The 6,983-nt window shown below is 64.2% G+C and overlaps 1 pseudogene; it reads left to right on the top strand.

Annotated features, from left to right (window-relative positions):
* The first annotated feature begins 3,402 nt into the window (after nucleotides 1-3,402).
* Nucleotides 3,403-3,521, top strand: LOC142866901 (uncharacterized; annotated as a pseudogene).
* Nucleotides 3,522-6,983: the final 3,462 nt, after the last annotated feature.

Here is a 6,983-nt window from a genome sequence, read left to right as displayed (position 1 = left end):
TCTTCTGGTTTTTTTTTTTTTTTTTTTTTTTTGCCTCCTGTTCTGTTCCCTTTCTGGGAGCGCGGCGGCGGCCCGGGGTGGGGGTGACCCCCACCCTCAGCGCCCGCCGCGGTGCCTGGCGCCCCAGCCCGCACCGTGGGGCCTCCTCTTGTCCCAAGCCGCGACACCGCCGCCACGCGGCAGCACGCGTGGCATCTGGACTGTCAGGTCTCAGACCCAAGGTCTGCTCTGTGGGAACCGACACGTTGGAGGAAACCTTGAGAATCTGAGAGGGGAGGGAGTTCCAGAAGAAGGCCAGGATGTCATTTTGAGGGAGTATGTGACCAGAACTCGTCCCGTTGCTTTTGGGGTTCTATGGGCTACACGTAGGAATCTTTGGTGGTGGCACCTGATGTTGGGGGATCCGGAGTCACACCCAGACCTGCTCCACAGGCCTCCTTTTACTTTTCTCTTCGGATTCATCATTTTTAAAAAGTGTCTCTTACCTCTATTATTGCATTTTCTTTTCTCTCTCTTTTCAAGCAGATGATGGGAGTACAAGTATTCAGGTGACATGTGTTGCCCGTGCCCCCCTCCCCCCTGTGTTCTTATTCAGATACCTCTCATGTTGTCCCAGCGTATCGTGGGGGCACCAATGTTAAGGTCGGGTACGTCGCCCTCTCCAAGCCTCCACCCTCGGGTCAGAGCTTCAAGCGCGCCCATCCCCCAGTCGGTGCGCACCCACCCCATCCCTAACGGATGTGTATGCCCATCCCTCCCCCCACCCGCCCGACACCCACCCGACGAAGGTGATTCCTCTCTGTCCACTTAGGTGTCCATCCGTTCGTACCAGTTTGCTGGTGAGCGCGAGCACGTGGTGCTCGTGTGTCCATTCTTGGGATACTCGGCTTACTGGAACGGGTTCCAGCTCTGGCCAGGAGAACACGAGAGGCGCCCTCTCACCGCTGCTCCTCACAGCCGAATGGCACTCCGTGGTGTCCACGCGCCACATTTTATTAATGCACTCCTGGATGGATGGGCACTCGGGTCGCTTCCACATCTTTGGGATTGTGAATTGTGCCCTAACTGTCACCCTACCCCTTACCCAGCCCGTCACCTCTGCCCCTGCCTGACGCACTCCTCCCCGGCCAGGCCCGTCACTGTCCTGGGCCCCCGCCTGACCGGCTCCTCCCCGCCCGGCGTGTCACCGTCCTCTGCCCCGGCCTGACATGCTCCTTCCCGCCCGGCCTCTCACCGTCCTCGGCCCCTGCCTGACCGGCTCCTCCGTCGCCTGGGCCTTCCAAGGGCTTGGTGTGGACGCTGCTTCCAGGAAGCCCTCCAGAAACCCGGCAGCAGGGTGGCCGCAGCAGTCTCCAGCAGCCGTCCCTAAGTCGCGTGCGGGGGGACGTGCCCCCGCTGTGCCGCGGGGGCCCAGCCTGGTGTCTTCCCTGAGGCCCTGCGGCTGCCGGCTGCCGCTCCCCGCAAGGGGAGAGCCGCGGAGGTGGGGACCGCCTCCTGATGGGGACGTACACGCAGCTCTCCACGTCGGATTCCGGGGCTCTCTGTCCTGCCCGAAGGCCCAGCGGGCCTGCGGGTCCTTAGAGTGGCAAAAGCATCCGAAAGCTGAGATTGAGGGTCCGGTGGGTGTCTGCACTTTTGTGCTGGGCACCCCAGGGAGGCCCGGGGGCTGGCTGGACGACGCGGTCTGCTGGGCGGGGGTTTGGAGGAGCAACTGATGCCCTTTGCACTTTGGGTAGCAAGAGTCTGAGGTGTCTCTGAGCCCTGTGCCCTGTGGGGGCGGGGCGGGGGGGAGGAGGAGGAGGAGGAGGAGGAGGTGGGAAGGGCCGGGGCCTGCAGTCCTGTTCCCGGGGTGGCACGGCAAGTGGCTTCTTCCACAGGCTGCTTGGCCTGGGCTCCCTGCACCTGGGCCTTTGGAGGACCGGCCCTGTGCTTGCCAACACTTCCTGCAGGGACCCAGAGCTGGGAGGTGGCATCTCTCAGCCCTGGGTCGGGCAGAGCCCCAGCGGGCCATGCCCACAACCTCTCTCAGCACCGGTCCCCCAGAAGGCTCCTTTGGGACCAGGATTCTCTTGCGGTGACTCTTTAAGGTCTGGCCCCTGGATGGAGGGGCACCAGGAGTGGAGGAGCAGGAAGGGGAAGGGGGTGGCCATGCGAAGGGACACTTTGAGGCCAAGTCCCAGCTTCAGCCTGATCCTCCTGGGAACCCCGCTCTGAGACAAGGAGCCGGGCTTCGCATTCCCACAGCAGCCAGTCGTGTGCTGAGGACACCTGGGGCGTTGGGAACTCCCTGGCTTCTCCTTGGTTTAACATCTAGAGCTGCTTGGGAATCGCGCCGCCACACACACCCGAGCGCAGGTGTCTTCCGCACAGACTGCGGGCCTCGCTCTTCTGAATGCCGCTAGCTCGCCACACACCCACGGGTGAACCTGGTCAGGGTGCTTTCTCTCAGGGGCAGACTCTTTTCCGGGCGGGCTACCGGTGTCTCTGTTTGCTCGTTTCTTTCTTCCATTTCGGGAAAGTCTTCCTTGCTGGGTGTGGAAATCTCCTATGCCTTCCCTCGCCTATTCTGTCAGCTTTCAAATTCTCTTTCAGTTGCCACCCTCACAGATGGATTAGGAAACTCTTTCCGGTGCACTCATTAGTGAAATGACCTCAAGGAAGCTGGAATCCAATATCTAATGGCCGATTTTTAGCGAGTCCACACGCCAGGGTGGTCGGGGTCCAATGCAGCCCCGGGCAGGCCCAGGCCCCTTGGACTGGGCCACAGGAGGACACGGAGGAGGGTCCCGGCCCCCACGAAGCGGTGCCGGCAGTTCTCCACGGGCTTGGGCGTTTTCCAGAGGTAGGAGATGGAGGGGACTGATTTCTTCAGCGCCCCCCAAACCACGCCACCCCACCCCACCCATGGGACACATCCCCAGAGAGAGACGCCCCATACACTGGCTGTGCCCCAGCCCTGGCCCGGGGGAATAGGCGGCAGCCCACCCAAAGGGCGAGGGGGGCCGCAGATGAAAGGGGTTGTGGGGGAGGGCGGCCCCTGGCTGGGGTCAAAGGGCGAGCGTCCAGCGCGTGCGCAGTCAGCGGCGGCGAGGCGCGGGGGTGGGCAGCGGGTATGTGAAGGAGGCCAGGCAAGGAGACGAGGGGGGCTGGGAGGGCTCCACCTTGGCGAGTCCAGCCGTGGAGGCGCATATTGTGTGAGTGTGCGTGAGTGTGAGTGTGTGTGTGTATAGAGAGACAGCCCCGCGCCCCGCCCCACCCCGCCCCGCCCCGCCCGTCACCCCCGACCCTCGGAGCACACCGGACCCGGCCCGGCGCGGGGCCTGGGGCGGGAGGAGGCGGCGGCGGCGGCGGGAAAGCGCAGAGAGGCTCGGCTTCTTGAGCGGGGCAGGGGCGCCCTCCGCCGTCTAGGGCCACACCACCCCGAACGCCCCCGAGCTCGTCTGGTCTGGGAAGCTAAGCAGGGTCGGGCCTCCTTAGTACTTGGATGGGAGACCGCTTGGGAATACCGGGTGCCTTAGGCTTCTTCTGGTTTTTTTTTTTTTTTTTTTGCCTCCTGTTCCCTTTCTGGGAGCGCGGCGGCGGCCCGGGGTGGGGGTGACCCCCACCCTCAGCGCCCGCCGCGGTGCCTGGCGCCCCAGCCCGCACCGTGGGGCCTCCTCTTGTCCCAAGCCGCGACACCGCCGCCACGCGGCAGCACGCGTGGCATCTGGACTGTCAGGTCTCAGACCCAAGGTCTGCTCTGTGGGAACCGACACGCTGGAGGAAACCTTGAGAGTCTGAGAGGGGAGGGAGTTCCAGAAGAAGGCCAGGATGTCATTTTGAGGGAGTATGTGACCAGAACTCGTCCCGTTGCTTTTGGGGTTCTATGGGCTACACGTAGGAATCTTTGGTGGTGGCACCTGATGTTGGGGGATCCGGAGTCACACCCAGACCTGCTCCACAGGCCTCCTTTTACTTTTCTCTTCGGATTCATCATTTTTAAAAAGTGTCTCTTACCTCTATTATTGCATTTTCTTTTCTCTCTCTTTTCAAGCAGATGATGGGAGTACAAGTATTCAGGTGACATGTGTTGCCCGTGCCCCCCTCCCCCCTGTGTTCTTATTCAGATACCTCTCATGTTGTCCCAGCGTATCGTGGGGGCACCAATGTTAAGGTCGGGTACGTCGCCCTCTCCAAGCCTCCACCCTCGGGTCAGAGCTTCAAGCGCGCCCATCCCCCAGTCGGTGCGCACCCACCCCATCCCTAACGGATGTGTATGCCCATCCCTCCCCCCACCCGCCCGACACCAACCCGACGAAGGTGATTCCTCTCTGTCCACTTAGGTGTCCATCCGTTCGTACCAGTTTGCTGGTGAGCGCGAGCACGTGGTGCTCGTGTGTCCATTCTTGGGATACTCGGCTTACTGGAACGGGTTCCAGCTCTGGCCAGGAGAACACGAGAGGTGCCCTCTCACCGCTGCTCCTCACAGCCGAATGGCACTCCGTGGTGTCCACGCGCCACATTTTATTAATGCACTCCTGGATGGAGGGGCACTCGGGTCGCTTCCACATCTTTGGGATTGTGAATTGTGCCCTAACTGTCACCCTACCCCTTACCCAGCCCGTCACCTCTGCCCCTGCCTGACGCACTCCTCCCCGGCCAGGCCCGTCACTGTCCTGGGCCCCCGCCTGACCGGCTCCTCCCCGCCCGGCGTGTCACCGTCCTCTGCCCCGGCCTGACATGCTCCTTCCCGCCCGGCCTCTCACCGTCCTCGGCCCCTGCCTGACCGGCTCCTCCGTCGCCTGGGCCTTCCAAGGGCTTGGTGTGGACGCTGCTTCCAGGAAGCCCTCCAGAAACCCGGCAGCAGGGTGGCCGCAGCAGTCTCCAGCAGCCGTCCCTAAGTCGCGTGCGGGGGGACGTGCCCCCGCTGTGCCGCGGGGGCCCAGCCTGGTGTCTTCCCTGAGGCCCTGCGGCTGCCGGCTGCCGCTCCCCGCAAGGGGAGAGCCGCGGAGGTGGGGACCGCCTCCTGATGGGGACGTACACGCAGCTCTCCACGTCGGATTCCGGGGCTCTCTGTCCTGCCCGAAGGCCCAGCGGGCCTGCGGGTCCTTAGAGTGGCAAAAGCATCCGAAAGCTGAGATTGAGGGTCCGGTGGGTGTCTGCACTTTTGTGCTGGGCACCCCAGGGAGGCCCGGGGGCTGGCTGGACGACGCGGTCTGCTGGGCGGGGGGTTTGGAGGAGCAACTGATGCCCTTTGCACTTTGGGTAGCAAGAGTCTGAGGTGTCTCTGAGCCCTGTGCCCTGTGGGGGCGGGGCGGGGGGGAGGAGGAGGAGGAGGAGGAGGAGGAGGTGGGAAGGGCCGGGGCCTGCAGTCCTGTTCCCGGGGTGGCACGGCAAGTGGCTTCTTCCACAGGCTGCTTGGCCTGGGCTCCCTGCACCTGGGCCTTTGGAGGACCGGCCCTGTGCTTGCCAACACTTCCTGCAGGGACCCAGAGCTGGGAGGTGGCATCTCTCAGCCCTGGGTCGGGCAGAGCCCCAGCGGGCCATGCCCACAACCTCTCTCAGCACCGGTCCCCCAGAAGGCTCCTTTGGGACCAGGATTCTCTTGCGGTGACTCTTTAAGGTCTGGCCCCTGGATGGAGGGGCACCAGGAGTGGAGGAGCAGGAAGGGGAAGGGGGTGGCCATGCGAGGGGACACTTTGAGGCCAAGTCCCAGCTTCAGCCTGATCCTCCTGGGAACCCCGCTCTGAGACAAGGAGCCGGGCTTCGCATTCCCACAGCAGCCAGTCGTGGGCTGAGGACACCTGGGGCGTTGGGAACTCCCTGGCTTCTCCTTGGTTTAACATCTAGAGCTGCTTGGGAATCGCGCCGCCACACACACCCGAGCGCAGGTGTCTTCCGCACAGACTGCGGGCCTCGCTCTTCTGAATGCCGCTAGCTCGCCACCCACCCACGGGTGAACCTGGTCAGGGTGCTTTCTCTCAGGGGCAGACTCTTTTCCGGGCGGGCTACCGGTGTCTCTGTTTGCTCGTTTCTTTCTTCCATTTCGGGAAAGTCTTCCTTGCTGGGTGTGGAAATCTCCTATGCCTTCCCTCGCCTATTCTGTCAGCTTTCAAATTCTCTTTCAGTTGCCACCCTCACAGATGGATTAGGAAACTCTTTCCGGTGCACTCATTAGTGAAATGACCTCAAGGAAGCTGGAATCCAATATCTAATGGCCGATTTTTAGCGAGTCCACACGGGGTCGGGGTCCAATGCAGCCCCGGCCAGGCCCAGGCCCCTTGGACTGGGCCACAGGAGGACACGGAGGAGGGTCCCGGCCCCCACGAAGCGGTGCCGGCAGTTCTCCACGGGCTTAGGAGTTTTCCAGAGGTAGGAGATGGAGGGGACTGATTTCTTCAGCGCCCCCCAAACCACGCCACCCCACCCCACCCATGGGACACATCCCCAGAGAGAGACGCCCCATACACTGGCTGTGCCCCAGCCCTGGCCCGGGGGAATAGGCGGCAGCCCACCCACAGGGCGAGGGGGGCCGCAGCTGAAAGGGGTTGTGGCGGAGGGCGGCCCCTGGCTGGGGTCAAAGGGCGTGCGCGTGCGCAGTCAGCGGCGGCGAGGCGCCGGGGGTGGGCAGCGGGTACGTGAAGGAGGCCAGGCGAGGAGACGAGGGGGGCTGGGAGGGCTCCACCTTGGCGAGTCCAGCCGTGGAGGCGCATCTTGTGTGAGTGTGCGTGAGTGTGAGTGTGTGTGTGTGTATAGAGAGACAGCCCCCCCGCCCCGCCCCGCCCCGCCCCGCCCCGCCCGTCACCCCCGACCCTCGGAGCACACCGGACCCGGCCCGGCGCGGGGCCTGGGGCGGGAGGAGGCGGCGGCGGCGGCGGCGGCGGCGGCGGCGGCGGCGGCGGCGGCGGCGGCGGCGGCGGCGGCGGCGGCGGCGGCGGCGGCGGCGGCGGGGGGAAAGCGCAGAGAGGCTCGGCTTCTTGAGCGGGGCAGGGGCGCCCTCCACC

The sequence above is a fragment of the Microcebus murinus genome, unplaced genomic scaffold (assembly GCF_040939455.1).
Source record: "Microcebus murinus isolate Inina unplaced genomic scaffold, M.murinus_Inina_mat1.0 scaf007_hap2_Mmur4.0, whole genome shotgun sequence".
Classification (NCBI taxonomy): Eukaryota; Metazoa; Chordata; class Mammalia; order Primates; family Cheirogaleidae; genus Microcebus; species Microcebus murinus.
Note: the sequence above shows the minus strand (reverse complement) of the source record. Positions and strands in the feature narration are given on the sequence as shown.